This window comes from Palaemon carinicauda, chromosome 30, assembly GCF_036898095.1.
Source record: "Palaemon carinicauda isolate YSFRI2023 chromosome 30, ASM3689809v2, whole genome shotgun sequence".
NCBI classification, from domain to species: domain Eukaryota; kingdom Metazoa; phylum Arthropoda; class Malacostraca; order Decapoda; family Palaemonidae; genus Palaemon; species Palaemon carinicauda.
This window is the reverse complement of record NC_090754.1, coordinates 81,491,547-81,508,166: the sequence shown is the minus strand read 5'-3', so window position 1 is coordinate 81,508,166 and position 16,620 is coordinate 81,491,547. Positions and strand designations below refer to the sequence as shown.

Genomic DNA, 16,620 nt, shown 5'->3' with positions numbered 1-16,620 from the left:
ATATGAAATAAAAAAAACAATAATCCACGGGAAATCGTGTGATTAGCCTTTGTTCCTAATTCAATTTTTCCTTTATTTATTTGAGAGAGAGAGAGAGAGAGAGAGAGAGAGAGAGAGAGAGAGAGAGAGAGAGAGAGAGAGAGAGAGAGAGAGAGAGAGAGAGCGCACCCGGTGACCTGGCCTGTCAGGCCATTCGGCAGCCAAGTAAAAGTTAGAGAAGGTTGGACAGCAAGATGAAAGAAAGGAAGCAAGAGGGGAGGCAAATATGACCGGGCCAAAGGAACACAGAGAAGACCCCTAAGTAATGTCTACAGCTAACTGTGTGGTGTTGCACTTATGGCACTACCCCCTTTAGTTAAGAGAGAGAGAGAGAGAGAGAAGAGGAGAGAGAGAGGAGAGAGGAAGAGAGAGAGAGAGAGAGAGAGAGTTGCCCTATTTCAGTCTATCATGGACCCAAAAAAGTAACATTCATTACTGAAGTATCTTGGCTATGTAATACCAAATTGCTTATATTTGATATTCATCTTATTACAGCTACATCAATATCTTTAAAATTAAATCTTAAAACTCAAATTACTCAGCCTCGAATGAGCTCTAATGACCCCTTAAGGACAAACAACTAAACCAATAGTTTTCTTGAGGTGTAAGGGGACATTAATAATCACTTACTAGATCAAAAGCGGGTACATTTTTTGGACAAGATTAAACATTATGACACAGAGGGACATGACTTGTAATCTATTGTAACCTTTTAAACTATAACTTCTTCTAAAATGAAAGCTTGCAAAATTCTCATTTCACTAGTTGCATTGGAAATCTCCATTTATATGTCAATCATTATTATCATAGGATATTTATTACGAATGATTTCTTATAACTATTGGTCATACTTTGATATTTAGCGTATGAGGTATTTCCTTTTTTTTTTAATATTCGAATCAAATACACGCTAGTTTCATATAAAAGAAATTTAATTTTTCCCGATTCCAATTACCTAAAGAATTCGTATAAAAAATTCTAAAATGTTTATTTACAATATGTCAGGCATGGTTCTGGATCAACTTCAGAATGACCACGTTAAAGATATCACGCCTTCAGGCTTGTTTATAGGCTGATCACTTATGGTTTAAATTTCTCATACGTATTACTAAATGAATTCTTATATCTCAATCATCGCAAAATGCAAGTTAAAGTAGTACTTCCATAACCGAAATACAAAGAAATGTCCTCCCTACCCAGTGTACAGTCTAATGAACTAACAATTTCCAAGTCATCAAGATCTAATCTGAATAACAATAAAAACATTTAAGGAATAAAAAGGAGTAAAATTAATTTTAATTTATCTATGTTTAAGACATTAACGTGCTTTTGTATATGATATTCCAATCACTTTTTGCTTTGCAATTGTAAAATACTTAGGTTTCTTTTACGATCTTATAAATTTTCATCAAGGAAGGATACAGTTTAAACAAATATTTCTGCACATCAGTATTGCTTTAACAATAAAAGTTTTGTGGTTATCTAAACAGAACAATTTTGTGGAAACTAAACTTTTAACGTATGGAAATTGAAAAAAAACATAAATAACAAATATGCAAAACTTCACACCTTAAACACATATACCTGATCAGATTCTTTAGCAACAAGATATTTAGAAACCTATTCTTCATAATGAAACAGCTTTCACACTTTTAAACACACACCTGGCTAGCTTTCACATCAGAGGCAAAATATTCGAGAACTCATTACACATTTTGTCTAAGAATGACCATGGTGTTATTTATCCCTTCTTTATGTCAAGGGCACAAATGACACGAGTCAAGAAACAAAATGGATATTATGAATCCAGCTGTACACCTTTCCAGAGAGTCCAGATACCTCGCCATAATAGAAAGCTTCGAAATGCAAGACCTCAGAATGACCCATTCATTAAATTCCTTGAAACACTTACGTTAAGTACAGTTATCAATAAGAATTAGCATTTCCATTATACTTGAACTTGACGTTTTCTTTTGAACTTTGGAAATATGTTACCACATACTCATTAACTTCAAAAAGACCATAAACATTCATGGAGTACTTTGAATCACAATTCCTTTTACATTGAATAGACATTTCACTACTTACATTACACAATTCAAAATAAATTTGATTTTTTTGTCATTGATGCTAGTGTATACTTCCTTTAAAACTAAAATTATAGCACTAAAACCTTTTAGATTTGACATGACAACCTCCTACAATGCAAGTCTTTTAAACATTTTGAAATACTTGAATTTAATAAGATCTTTTATACTAAATTAAAAAATCTGATAAACAGTCACAAATTGAGAGAATATGAGGCTTTTGAAGAACTTAATAATGAAATGAACACATTATTTTCCATGACTTTAGCTGTCATGATAAAATCAAGACTGCTGGACAAATAAGCAGACTAAAATCCAACATGTTTACCATAACAGGCTGACAGCCTTTGACAAGTACAATTATATTCAAGTCAACACATTGAGCTGCAGCTCACAAGACACCAGTGGAAGAATGAACAAGTTCTGTACATGGGAATAAAGTAACAGTCTAAATGGACAAGTGCTTACTCTAGTTAAGATCAGGATCTACCTCATGGGCCCCTTGACTCTTCTTATGGTCAGGAATAGATTGGCAAATGCTGATGCTCAAAGTGGGAGGGGGGCGGAGGGAGACTCATCTGCCATATGAGGCCAGAGTGGGTATTTTTAAACATTTCCAAATTGGGATAAGGAAGGATCAAGGATGATAGGGAGTGGGATATCTGGAATTGGAGGTGAGCATCAGGATAGAGACAAAAGAGAACTTCTGCAGAATTTAACTTAATTGTGAAATCTGTACTCAATCTCTCATTACTTTTAAACATTAGAATGTTATCCTTCAAGGTATGTTCATATAAGGAGAGAGAGAGAGAGAGAGAGAGAGAGAGAGAGAGAGAGAGAGAGAGAGAGAGAGAGAGAGTGTGTGTGTGTGTGTGTACTGGAAACGCGATGGAACATTCCTAAAATGGAGCAGCCTTTAAAATACATCTAGTTCATATCCAATTTATTTCAGACCTAACCACAAATCCCCATTTATCTAAACAACTATATAGTTACACACCCTTCTCCCTCCCTTTAGCTAAACAGAAACATTTTATGATAAGGTTTTACTGTCCCATGAAATAAACATTTCCATCTAAAAGTAAAACTTAATGCTTAAGTTTAGCAGTGATCAATTGCTTGCTAAGAATGCCCTCTAAAACTCCTAACAAACAAAAAATAGTTTCTATTCAAAATAATTTCTAATATCACTCATAACATCTAAATTTGCATCTTCCATACAATAAGTCTTCCGTTCGCACTTTATAAACAAACAGGCTAACTTTTTGTAATCAACATTAATACCTGGCACAACTTATTTACATTTGCCAAAACATTAAGAACACTTTATCTGTTGAATCCATAACATCATCTTACAATCTTTCATCCATCTTTACTCAAAGAACATATTCATTCACAAATATTTAATGAGGTGGATTCTATTCGGATTCGCTAATTTTATGACACGTTTCTTATTCTCCTATAAAACATTTTCTAAAACTTCAGATTCTATATTTCCATTAACTGATATACAGCAGCTGATAATTTCTTTCACGAATGTTCTACTACATTATAAATAGTACTTAGTAAGTAATACATTTAGGATTAGATTGGATTGGTTTTATGAATTCGGGGTAAAAGGCCCAGTGAGGGTGCCTAAGTGCAACAGGGGGAAACCCTAAAGTTACACTATAGTAAAGAATAAGAGATTTGATAGCAAGATCGAATAGAGGAAGTATATAGAGCAAGTGCAGCTAGGGGCCGAAGGAACGCCGCAAAGACCATGAAGCAATGCTTTACAACGTACTGCAAAGGGTACACTAACGGCACTACGCTCATACGGGGGATAATATATTCTATCTTATATATACCCTTTCAACAGCTTAAATCCTATCACCCAACCTATATTTCATAATTTTCTTGTTCAGCGGATTATATCCCATAACTGCTTCAATGACCTATATTTCCCTACTTTCTTTAACTTATAATCTATTAGTTTCCTTAGCTGCCTTTTCATAACTTCTCCCTTACTTTGAAGTTCCTCAATTTCACACAAAAGAAATGTGGGGAGAGAGAGAGAGAGAGAGAGAGAGAGAGAGAGAGAGAGAGAGAGAGAGAGAGAGAGAGAGAGAGAGAGAGAGAGAGAGAGAGAGAACCATTGCAAATCAATGAAAAATGTCAAAAATTACAAATTTGGAAGTCGTTTGTAGAGTTCCTAACTATACAGACCTGAGTTCTTTACAAAGGAGATATGATTCAACACAAGCTGGTTTAGCCATAAAAACTTTAAAACGAGATGTCAATGATCCTCTGATAGTTAGCAGGTGTAGCGCGGGGGATAGCCCAGCCTGCCTGCTTACATACTCACCGAGTAACTGAGCTCACTTTTCATTTCAGGCAGAACTTCTAGGGGGAAGGCGAAGAACTCATGTTTTTACAGTTAAGACGAAGTCAAATTACTTCCAAATTCATCATTTGTTCCTGCACAATTACAATCCTTTGTTCTTTTCATAGGAGACTCACCCTAGGGTAGGTGGAAGTCCTTTTTCAACTGGCTTTAGAACTTTGCCTCGGGATAAAACTTTTGAGCTCTACAAAGCATTTGAAGATTATCTTGACACCTTGTAAACCTTTGACCTGTCAATGCCATTGGGTTGACAACTTGTGCAACCCTGGTGAGTGAATGGAAACTTACACTGTGACTTTATCTGGGTAAGTACTAAAGATTATCCAAACTGAGACCCAGATATGACCCAACTCCCCCATCGATAGGAGGTTGGGGATGTAACAGAATGACTTATTAAGATAACTACACGAAAATGGATTCTTATATGTAGTCAGACAGAAGCCAGCTTACAGAGTACAGTATTCAGATAGTGTGCCCCAAAAGAGGGGAAGATGAAGAAAAAAAAGCCCATTCATTCCCAGACTAACACCACTATAACCTCGGCCCACGACCAACTGCTAATAGTACTGCAAGGGAGCTAAAGCAGCTACACCACTTGCTGAGTGGCCACCATGGGGCTTAGAGTAAATGTATCTAGGGTCCTGTGGGTTACATCTTGCAGGTAGTGGGTGATGAAGGTGGTTTGTCTCTTCCACATGCCCACTTGTAACAAATTGCCAGAGAAGTTTTGTCTGAATGCCAGGAACATACTTACTGTATACCCTCGACATCATGAGCTCTGGGTTGTGGGGGAAAGTTAAGTGCACAGTCAATGGCCTCTCAAATCCAAGAGGAGATGGTGTTCTTAGTAATTCTCCTCTTAACCCTGCCTAGGCTGACAAGCAGACACGATCTTAACGCAAGCTCTTCTCGTATGCTTCAGATAAGGCCTCAGCACTCTTACAGGACATAGTAACAGTTGATCAGGATTATTGGTTACTGCCCACAGACTCGAAATCTGGAAATGCCCCAACCTAAGGTCTACTACAGCAGGATTAGGAGTCTTAGCAATAAACTCGGGGATGAAGCTTGAGTGTAACCTTCCCCCATCGCCTTGAATGGGCGATGTCATAAGAAAGACCATGCAACTCACTGACTGTCTTTGGAGAGGCCAAAGCAAAAAGGAAAACCATCTAAAGTGTCAAGTCCCTATATGAAGCTCGACTCGATGGTTTGTAAGGAGCTCCTTTCAAGGAATGCAGCACTTTGACTATGTTCCATGATACAAACCACAAAAGATTGGAAACTTCCCCTGGTAAATGGCAATGAAAGACCTCCTGAGGTATCCAGGCATGTGTTTTGCTACTAGGTGCAAATATCCTCTCTGAATGAGGAGAGGTTGTATAACCTACTGGCATGATGTAGGAATGCGACTGCTTTGTGGAAGATCTTGGCATCTAATTGATTTAAAAGGTCGTGTATAGGAGGAGGCTCCCTTGAACCCTTTGTCAGCAGAAGCAGAAAGTCCAAGTATCACTTTGCTTGCTGCCATAGTGGAGTTATCAGAGTTATGGATAGATTGTGTGACAATCCCACTTTGTTGAGGAGTCTCCTCATCAGACAGAACAAGGGAAACACAGATACTTCAAGATTAATTATGCCACTTGCGTTGAAAGGCATCCTGGAAGGCTGCCTGTAGGTTTGATACTGGTGAGCAGTAAACCAGTAGTTTCCAGTTGAGAGATGTTACGAAAAGATCTAGTAGTGGTGAACCCCACTAAGCCAGGACTTTGTTGGCCATACAGGGATGTAAAGACCATTTGAAGCCAACCATCTGATTCTTTCTGTTTAGATTGTCTGCCACAATTTTCTCCTTCCCTGGAATGAACTGGGCTGACAGAAAGATTGCATTATCTTCTGGCCATCACAGAATCTTGACAGCTAGATGGCATAGCTGCAGTGAAAAAGTGCCTCCTTGTTTGTTTAGATACACCATTACCGTCATGTTATTGGTCACCATGTTGAAGGTCTAGGAAGGTTTATATGACATTTTCGATCAGAGTTAGACCACAGGCCAGAAGTCATGTGCTGTAGCAGGTGAGACCCTCACCCTTTTTTTGATGCATCATTGTAGAGCATCAAGTTTAAGGGAGGGGAAAAAATATCTACCCTTTTAAGAAAGTTGGAATCTAGCATCCACCAACTCAAGCCTTTCCTTTGATTTGACCCTACTGACATGAACAAATCCAAAGGGTCCCTAGCCAGTTGTCTACAGTATCTACATATCTAGATATACTAGACCTTGCTTGAGTTGCTGGGAGGACTTCTTGGAATTTACCACGAGCCCCAGATCAAGGCAAAATCCTGTCTCAATGAAGGAGATGGACTACTATAGAGTCTGCTAAAATTATCCAGTCTTCTAGGTAATGATGGAGAAAAATGTCATTAGCATGGGCCCAGGTTGAATATCTTTTCAAGCACAATGAATCTTAGATACTTCTTTGACGACAGAGGAATTTGGATCTGGGTGTACATTTCTTTTAAATTCAGTGTGATAATGAAGTCCCCTGTCCGAAAGCCTGTGACTGTGGTTGCGGTCTCCTTTTTGATCGGAGTCTGAAGCACACACTCGTTCAAGACTAAAAAGTCTATGACTGTTCTCCAGCCTCCAGATTCCTTTTCTATAAGAGAGAGTAAAGCCTGGGGACCCATCAACGACCTCCTGGAGAGCACCCTTGTTGAACACGGTCTGGATTTCTGCCCGTCCTTCAATGATCCCTTCTCGAAGGACATTGATCTTACTGGATGACAAATCAGCGGAGGGGGAGAGGTGATGAACGGAATGATAAAACCTGATTGGAGGACATCAACCACCCAGGGTTTGGTCCCGTGGCACTCTCAACTCTACCACCTGTGTTTCAAGCATCTCCCCACTGATGGAATTGTGGGAGGAATGCCCAAAATGGGGTGCTGTCAACTTTTCCAACTTCCTCCCATTCCTCATGCCTTCTTGCTATGAAAGGACTGTCTGGAAGGGGGAGCCTTCTTGACAGTTGTCTAATAAAGAGGCTCCTTAGACATCTTGCCTCCACACAGGGAACATTTTTTTTTTTTTTTTTTTTTTTTTGTGGAGCTGGTCCCAAAGAGGAAGGACAGGAACTTAGAGATCTATGGAGAAAGAAGTCATGATTTGCCTTTTGTCATCTCTCTACAACTGCATCCATGCCTTCTGTGTTAAGCAGAGATGAGTAAGCAACCAAGGAGCTGCAGAGATGTAGAGCTTCCTTCTTCGTACTTTGTCTCTGGAAACTGGAGATGACGGCATCTTGTCTTTTAGATCCAGTTGGCCCACTGGTTTGCCAAATTATAAGCCAAGAACTCAACCGCTCTGACTCTGGAAAGTAGGATATTCCTAACAGCTTTCCATTTTTCCTTAGCTGCCTCTACAAGACTCCTCCACTCTTCCCTATCCATTGCGATATCATTCCAGCGGGTAGGTGCTCCAGGTCTCGGTTGCTTCACATCTCTCTTGACATTATCTTCCCATCTCATACATGGTCTCCCCAGGGGTGTTCTTCCCTCTGGTCTACCCAGCATCCCTCCCCTGGCAATCCTGCTATCCTCCATTCTGGCTACATCCCCAGCCCACTGCAACCTTTGTCCTCTTATGATGTTGGTTATTAAGGGGCGTTCCATATCCGTGGGTTGTCAGCCAGATAACCTATGGTACCGGACCAGTAATCCATCCATGAAGATGCTTCCAAAGAGCTTTTTTCAACCCTCTCTATCTTAGTAGTACCACAGGCCAAAAACACCACCGGCTGAGTTGCAAGGTCAACACTACTGGGTCTTAAGGCAGGGGAGGTTGTTTGTAGTACTCTCTCTGCCTAAAAAAAGGGGTAGGAAGTAAACGGGACGAATTGCTGTGCCTTTAGTAGTCCATTTTTGCAGAGATCTGCAAAATTACCTTCTTAATTTCGAAGATGAACTCGAAGGTGAAGAATCCTTTTTACTCTTTGTTCGGCATCTATTGTACCACTCCCACTGGGAGTATGGACTCCTGGCACTCAGTGCAAGGAGAAGCCTCTGTGCTGGAGTATTGTCTGTCCAAAGAGCAAAACCAGTGAAGACTCCTCTCCTTAGCCGACATAAAGGTATTGTAGGAGCGGCCCGATGCGCCAGGACAAATCCACATAATTGCAGTCCTAAAATCACAATTATACCTTTAAAGAAAAAGAAAAAGTTATTACAGCTAATTAAATAGGGAATTCTGAGAGAGAGAGAGAGAGAGAGAGAGAGAGAGAGAGAGAGAGAGAGAGAGAGAGAGAGAGAGAGAGAGAGATGTACATTTCCACTTAACCATAGCTATATCAAAAGTGACCTCAGTTGATTGGTGTGTGTGTGAGCAGGCAGGCTAGGCTAATCCACCTCTTCCCCTTGTGGATACTCATTAACATCTCACTTTTAAGTTTCAATGGCTAATATGCTTTTGCTGAATCACATTTCCTACATAAAGAACAAAGGTTTGTATTTGTGCAGGAACAAAGAGGATTTGTGTTGGGAAGAAATCTTACTTATTATATTGGGAGTCGAATGGCAGGACAGGATTAGAAAGGAATCTATGAGAGAGATTATTCGAGTGCCATATTTGGATGATATCATGATGAGAGGCAGATGGAGATGGTTTGGGCATGCTCTTTGCACTCCCCACGACAGATTAATTCATCAAACTTTTAACTGGGGTCCATTAGGCACTAATAGAGTGGGATGACCCAGGCCTACATGGCTGAGGACTATGAAGCGTGAAGTAGGAGATGATGAGAAGAGAAGTATTGATTTAAAAGCTCATTACAGAGACGACTGGCAAAATCAAACTTATGCTTAGGAGGAGATTGTGATATAAAAATTATTTATACATTAATTAATTTCAAATATAAAATGCGATAATATTCTTTATCCATAACACAAAAGTCAAAGAAGGATTCTAGTTTGTCTTCATACTTAGAAAACATAGAACTGCAAAAGAAAAATACAATTTTTGATAAGAGGAAATAAAACTTATAAAACTTATTGTATGCAGTTACTGTATCCCTTAGCAATATGAAATGAATTCTAAGAAATAAAATGGGGTGAAGCAAATCTATCGCCAATTTCATGAGCGTCTGACAGAACATATGAAGAGTTTGAGGTGCTACATATGAGCAACATACCTTGAATTCAATTATTACAAAAGTTCTCTTTTAAATATCCAGAGAAAAATAGATAAAATTACACATCATAGTGTATAAATCTCAAATCCACCAATTACAAAGATTTATGAAATTGCTATCAGTCCACAGAGCAATGTTTGACAACTCTGAAGCCTAAAGACTGACAAGAAAGCAGTAAAAGAAGCGAGTGACAAAACCCTCTCTTTAAAACTAGAAGTGATAAAAAAAAAACATAAAACAAGGAGGGAATTGAAGGAATCAGCCCAAGGAGTGCACAAAATAGCTCCATGGACCAAGGAATATAGAGGATAATTCTTTTATACCTTATAAATCAAGGAATATCACCAAAACTTTATAAATTGATGAATACCTAAGACTACTCAACAAAAGACAGTATTCCAAATTATTCCATAGACGAAAGCTTAAATAACCAAGGAATAGCCTCAAATGAATATACAGAATAAGGTTGTGGAATGTTGTCAGAAATAAACCTAAACATTTTACAAATAATTTAGCAAACAAGGAAATACTAAAATTTGGTAAACCAGTAAGTGCCCTAAATAACTTATTGAATCAAGGAATACCTCCAATAACTCCATTGATACTGGAGTGTCCCAAATTACTACATAGACCCATTGGTATCCCTAATAGACTAAAAACCCTGTAGTAACTGACCATCCAAATAGTTTATTAAATCAAGGAATACCTCGAATAACTCCATAGATAAAGGAATGTCCTAGTTTACTACATAAGACTCATGAGTATACCCTGTATTGATATGAAGATCCAAATGGTTTATTGAATCAAGGAATACCTCAAATAACTCCACAGATAATGTAATGTCCCAAATTACTGAATAAACTCATGAGTATCCCAAATAGACTAAAAAACCTTGTTGTAACTTGAGATCAAAGGAGCTTATTGAATCAAGGAATACCTCAACTAACTCCATTGATAATGGAGTGTCCCAAATTACAACAAAGACTCTATGAGTATCTTAAATAGACTAAAAAGCTCTGTAGTACCTGAATATATAAATAGGCTATTGAATCACAGAAAACCTCAAACAGCTCCATAGATAATAGTGTCTCAAATGATTGCATTGACTCATGAGTATCCCAAATAGACTTAAAAAAAATGTAGTGCCTGAATTTCTCTACATTCTATTGACTGCTATAAATAGCTACATAAACTAAGAAGTTCCTCAGTTTACTCCATGGACAAATGAGTGCCATAAATACCTCAAAAGGAGGCTTAAGCAAATTGGAACTAAGGTTAATCACAAAAGCTTGGTAAAGCAAGGTGAACCATAAAAACCAATCCTTGCTCTGAGAGAGCCCATAAAACAAGGGGTACTCTGCAAGACTTTTTTTTTAAGTTTGAAGTGCCTGAAACAAAGTCTGCACACTAAAGAGAGACCTTTACACCATGAAGTAACTTAAGAATGCATCTTCGAAACAATACGATTTAAAAAAAAATATATCTGTAAACAAGTACTCACAAACAACTATACAGAGCCTAGAATACCCTAAGTAACTCCATAGGGCCAAGAGCAAATGCTCAGGATACCATAATTCACCATGGGAGATACTTAAACTAGAACATATTAAAAACCTAAAAAAAAAAAAAAAAATAAAGACGAATGAAATTAAATTCTCTTGAAATGAAACTGGCCATTTCAAAACTGTGTAAACTAGAGTTGTTTACAAATTTCTTCAAACTAGGACCAATCCTAAGCACTCCACCCCACCCACAAAACACAGACAAACAGTATAACTTTTTAAACCTATATATGAAGGACAACATTTTGAGATGAGACGGAAAGATCAAGCTCCCAAAACCATTAACTATTAACCAATGACAAGATAACAGCCTTCAAAATGATCCCTGCAAAGAGACTACAGAGGATGTAATGTTTAAAATATTCCACTATGACTTCCTAGACAAAACCTTCTTATATAATTCGCAATAATACAAACTTGACAGCTCATCAAAATTTGCCAAATGTATATATCTATATACATATGTATATGGCAAAAAGATATAGGTCTTGTAGGGCACAAGACTCCCCAGTGTGATATAGACCAATAAAACAGTCCTTAAAGTAAAGTAAGAAAGTAAAGTAAATATTCAAACCAGTTATTCAACACCAGGTAAGAATTATGATTAAACCAAGATAATGTTTATCATATGCAGTCCTCCAGATTATTCAACATAATATGTAAGCTTCACACCAAAAGAGAACAAGAAAAGTGGAGCCAAGTTACTGCTTCGGAAACTTGCAATTCACAAAATTACACCATCTAGGAGAAAACTCAGAAAAAAAGCAAGCTGCATTTGCTAAGCTCTAATAAAAAGAGAAGCTTAAGGACGAACAATTATTAACAGAGCAGGAAGGCCAAATGGAGAGTAAGGATGGAATCAAAATCTCATGATTTTGATTATTATTAAAATGATTAAAACAGTAAAAAAAAAATGGAACTGCTAAGCAACTTTCCAACCGCAAAGATCATCACCCAGTATGACCTCACCTGACTGAGATACAGGTGATCAGTAAAACTATAGTTTTACTGATCAGGTGAGGTCATACTGGGTGATGATCTTTGCGGTTGGAAAGTTGCTTAGCAGTTCCGTTTTTTTTTTTTTACTGTTTTAATCATTTTAATAATAATCAAAATCGCAAGTATATAATAAATAAAATTAAGATTAAATATCAAAACTAGTGGTAAGTATGAACTAGGCAATATCAGAAGATTGACTAATTTTCCCAAGTCTATAGTTCATTCCCTTCAAAAAAGGTTTTGACCTAAAGATACCACAATGGTTGTCAGTCAAAAACTACCCATCTAATATTAGTACCCAACTTTTAGTATTTTTTTAAAAATTGTAATTGTAATATGATGGCATAATTTTTTCCTAAAATAATATATCTAAATCATAATTGTATACTTTGCTCTTTGTTAATATTTTCAATAAAAGATCTACAGATGTGTTTAAGATAATCAAGATATAGTATTTAGCATACGGTTATGTACAAAGCAGACTATATTGCACAAACAGAACAGTTTCTAGAATTTAAATCGAAATTCTTAGCTTTGCAGTGGTAGCTAACAACTAACTTTACCAAACAGATTAAGCTATATCACGGAACTTAATAGCCTCATTGTAAACAAATCTACACCAGAATTTTAAAAAGATTAGTTCTTCAACACCATGACGGACGTTTATCATTTTCTTTTCTTGAAGTCTCAGATCCTATAAGTTGCACATGCACAGCAGAACAGAAGTTCCGCAGAGCAGAACAGAAGTTTCGCACATCAGAACAGAAGTTTTGCACGGCAGAACAGAAGTTTTCTTGGTAATAATGGGCATCGTTATTATATGGGCGTTTGGTCACTTGTTCTATTTAAGGAGGAGTCAAACTTTACCTGGAAAAAAAAGATATAGTTACTTCTCTTATTATTTCTAGAAATGTCAGGAATGATGGTGATAAACTCCTAATCCCTCCGATATGCTGCAAGTTCAATGACTCTTGCTCCCAAGGTTAATATAGTACTATAAAAATAGACAAAATCAACTCCTCTACTAAATACAAGTTAAACACTATTAGAACATAAAACTCTTCAACATTTCACCAAAATAGCAAGAGTATTCGTTAAAATTATGTCCTACATCCAAATCATTCCAAAATGCTCTTCATTAGACAATACAACAGTAGCTTCATAAAATAAACTATAATCCAGATTTTTTGGCACTGCAATGCATTTTATGAAAATTTTATCTTTAATGAAAACTAGATTTTTTTTTTTCTAAATAATTATTCACTTAAAAGAACGATGTCCCAAGTCTCCCTAAAACCGTTACTGGTTCAGAGTTGGTAAAAGAATTCTATTGATATTTTTTCGTGAAAATAAAAAGGATCAAGCAAAAATGTGTTTAATCAGATATAGTGAACAAATATGTTTCATTTTGAGACACAAATATAGATCTAGATTGTGTATAACTATAACCAATTATACTAAGAATTTGTTAAAGTAGGTATTACAAGATCAAAAAGAAATCGTTACCTCGTGCTATGTATGGGATGTATTAGAATGCAAATTATATTTTTCAAAATTGTAAAAAGTTTTCAAGTACTTAAAGATGTAATATTTAGAATATTCTAAGCTTCAAAACTCCCCCATTCTATAGATAGTTATGACATGTCCTATTAAACATCCTGAAAGTGACTAACAAAAACTTAATTTACAAAAGAAAAATGTAAGTTTATAAAACATTATGTTCAATGATCTCCCTACAAACGATCTTTCCATACACATTTGAAAAGTTACAAACTTCAAAAATTCACTTGCAAGATTTTCCTCAATACATATTTCAGATATTATACAGTATGTCTATTTCAAATTGTTAAGAGAGACACTATACACACACACACACACACACATATATATATTATATATATATATATATATATATATATATATATATATATATATATATATATATATATATATATATATATATATATATATATATATATATATATATGTATATATATATATATATATATATATATATATATATATATATATATATATATATATATATATATATATATATATATATATATCCTTCTCTTGCTTCTTTTGTAATCTCTAGGGACCCATTCTCTTTCTCTTATTGTCAATCTATTATCTATCCTTCTTATTACATGTCCTGGTCTGTCTATGCTATTTTTTTTAATATGTTGTTAAAATATCATCTACATTGGTTTGCCCTCGTATCCATATTATTCTTTTTTTTTTTTTGTCTTTTAGTGTTATTCTTATCATTATTCTATCAATTGCTCTTTGAGTTATAGCTAGCTTATATTCTAAGGCTTTAGTAAGGCTCCAAGTTTCTGATGCATAAGTTAATACTGGTAGGACCATCTGATTAAACATGACAAATTCGAAGATAATTTGTATTTTTCCTAACCATACAAACCTTAGCTATTTACATTGGGTTTACCTTTTAGCGCAGCTGAAATGGCGAGCCATTAGAATTTAACGAGGGTGTATTACCCCCGCGCTAGTTAGCGGGGGGGGTAGGGGAGTGGTAGCTAGTTACCCCTCCCCCCCTCACACACAGGTGAATGCTCACTTTCACTTAGAGGTAGGACTTGTCTTGGGGGACAGGGCTGGCGGGCAAATGTGTGTAAATAGCTAAGGTTTGTATGGTTAGGAAAAATACAAATTATCTTCGAATTTGTCATTTGTTCCGTAACCGAAATACAAACCACGCTATTTACATTGGGTGACTTACCCCTTAGGTAGGGTGGAAAGTCCCCAGCCATACTGGCTTTGGCTTTACCCGGGGACTCAGAATCCGAGTGAGTCGCACTCGAGAAAAGGAGTCCCTGCACCTCACAAGTTCCTTGCTCCGCAAGGAACCGTGTGACCTACATAAGCTTGTGTGTGAAGGAAGAAGTGTGACCCATCCTAGGCAGTTGACCTGGAGTTCCAGAAGGAACTCTGGGTTAGGACGTTCCCAATACCACCTCGTCAGGGTTTGGGGGACGCGACAGTATTGACTCAATACTCGGAACACAAGGAAGCATGGTTTACCTGCAGAGGTTCGAGGTCAGCTATGCAGAGACCAGGATGCTGCTTCCCCGTAGAGGGGATGATGAAGAAAGAAATAAGGGCCAGACATACTTCTTTCGTTCATGCAGACTAAAACCTGATAACAATGCCCTCAACCTTCTGCTACCTGTCCAAAAAGGAGCCTGAGGTTAGACCAGCTGTTGTGTAGCCACCACAGAGCGATAGAAAACGTATCGAACCTCCTGTGGGTCACGCCCTGCAGGAAGCGGGCTGCGAAGGTCATTAGACGCTTCCAGACTCCAGCTTGTAGCAACTGCGTCACAGAGTAGTATTACTCGAAGGCGAGGGACGTTGCGATGTATCCAACATCGTGCTGTAGGGCGACGTGACGGGGGAGGGTCTGGAGACAGGTCGAGATGAATACCCTTGAGTCCGAGCTGAAGAGGTATACTGGTGACTCTCCCCCGTGTCCTCATTGTGCTCCCAAATTGGCTGCAACTGAGGACAAACTGCAGCTGTTCCCAAGGCTAACCTCTCGATTCCTTTACTGGCAAGAAAGAGAAGGTCTTGGGACATCAGATACAGAATGGAGACTCGAAATCTTGAAGGAATTGGACCGAAGGGCCGGGACCCCCAGATTCTGAGTCTAGCCAACAACTCAGGAGCGAACCTGAATGTTGCCTTCCCCTCTTCCTTAGAAAGGGCGGAGTCGTACGAGACCAAGAAGATTGCTTACACACTGGCCGCGGCCAGAGTGAGCAGGAGACCCAAGACGGAATACAATCCGAGGCCTGTCGTAGAGGGTCTTGAGAAGATCTCTTAAGGGACTAAAAAGTCCGAGCCATGCTCCAAGTTGGAGGTCTCCCTCCGACTAGGGCAGGGAGGATCGTAGCTTCGCATGAGCGAGGAAAGATCCAGCGGGCAAGAAAAAGTTATTCCTTTAAGCCTGAAGGTCAGGGAAAGGCTGAGCGACAGGCTTCATTGCCGAGAGCAGAAAGGAGTTTCCTCCCGCCGAAGGGCAATAAGACCGTTATTGCTGGAAAAGAGGCCTCAAGGGAAGAGGTATATCTCCCACGGCACCAACCACCGAGACTCTTCACTTTGCCTGGAAGACCCCTGCGGATGACTATCGCAGATGACGCGACCTCCGTCCCGCGACTGTAGCGGGTTGTCTCTTCTTGAGAAGGAGGCGTAGTGTCTCCAGGCATGAAGCCGAAGCGACGCCCTAGTTCGTGAAAGATGTTGCAGTGTGGTTGTTTGAGTAGTCTGTGCCGTGGGAGAAGCTCTCCCGGGAGTTCCGTCAGGGGAAGCAGAGGGTCCAGAAACCGTTCTGC

The 16,620-nt window shown here is 38.1% G+C and overlaps 1 long non-coding RNA gene across 1 annotated transcript in view; it reads right to left on the bottom strand.

Annotated features, from left to right (window-relative positions):
• Nucleotides 1-12,699: 12,699 nt before the first annotated feature.
• LOC137623851 (uncharacterized) overlaps nucleotides 12,700-16,620 on the bottom strand; it is a 47,427-nt gene continuing 43,506 nt past the window's right edge. Inside the window, exon 3 of the long non-coding RNA XR_011040654.1 lies at nucleotides 12,700-13,129. This is a non-coding gene — a long non-coding RNA (uncharacterized lncRNA). The remainder of the gene's footprint in view (nucleotides 13,130-16,620) is intronic.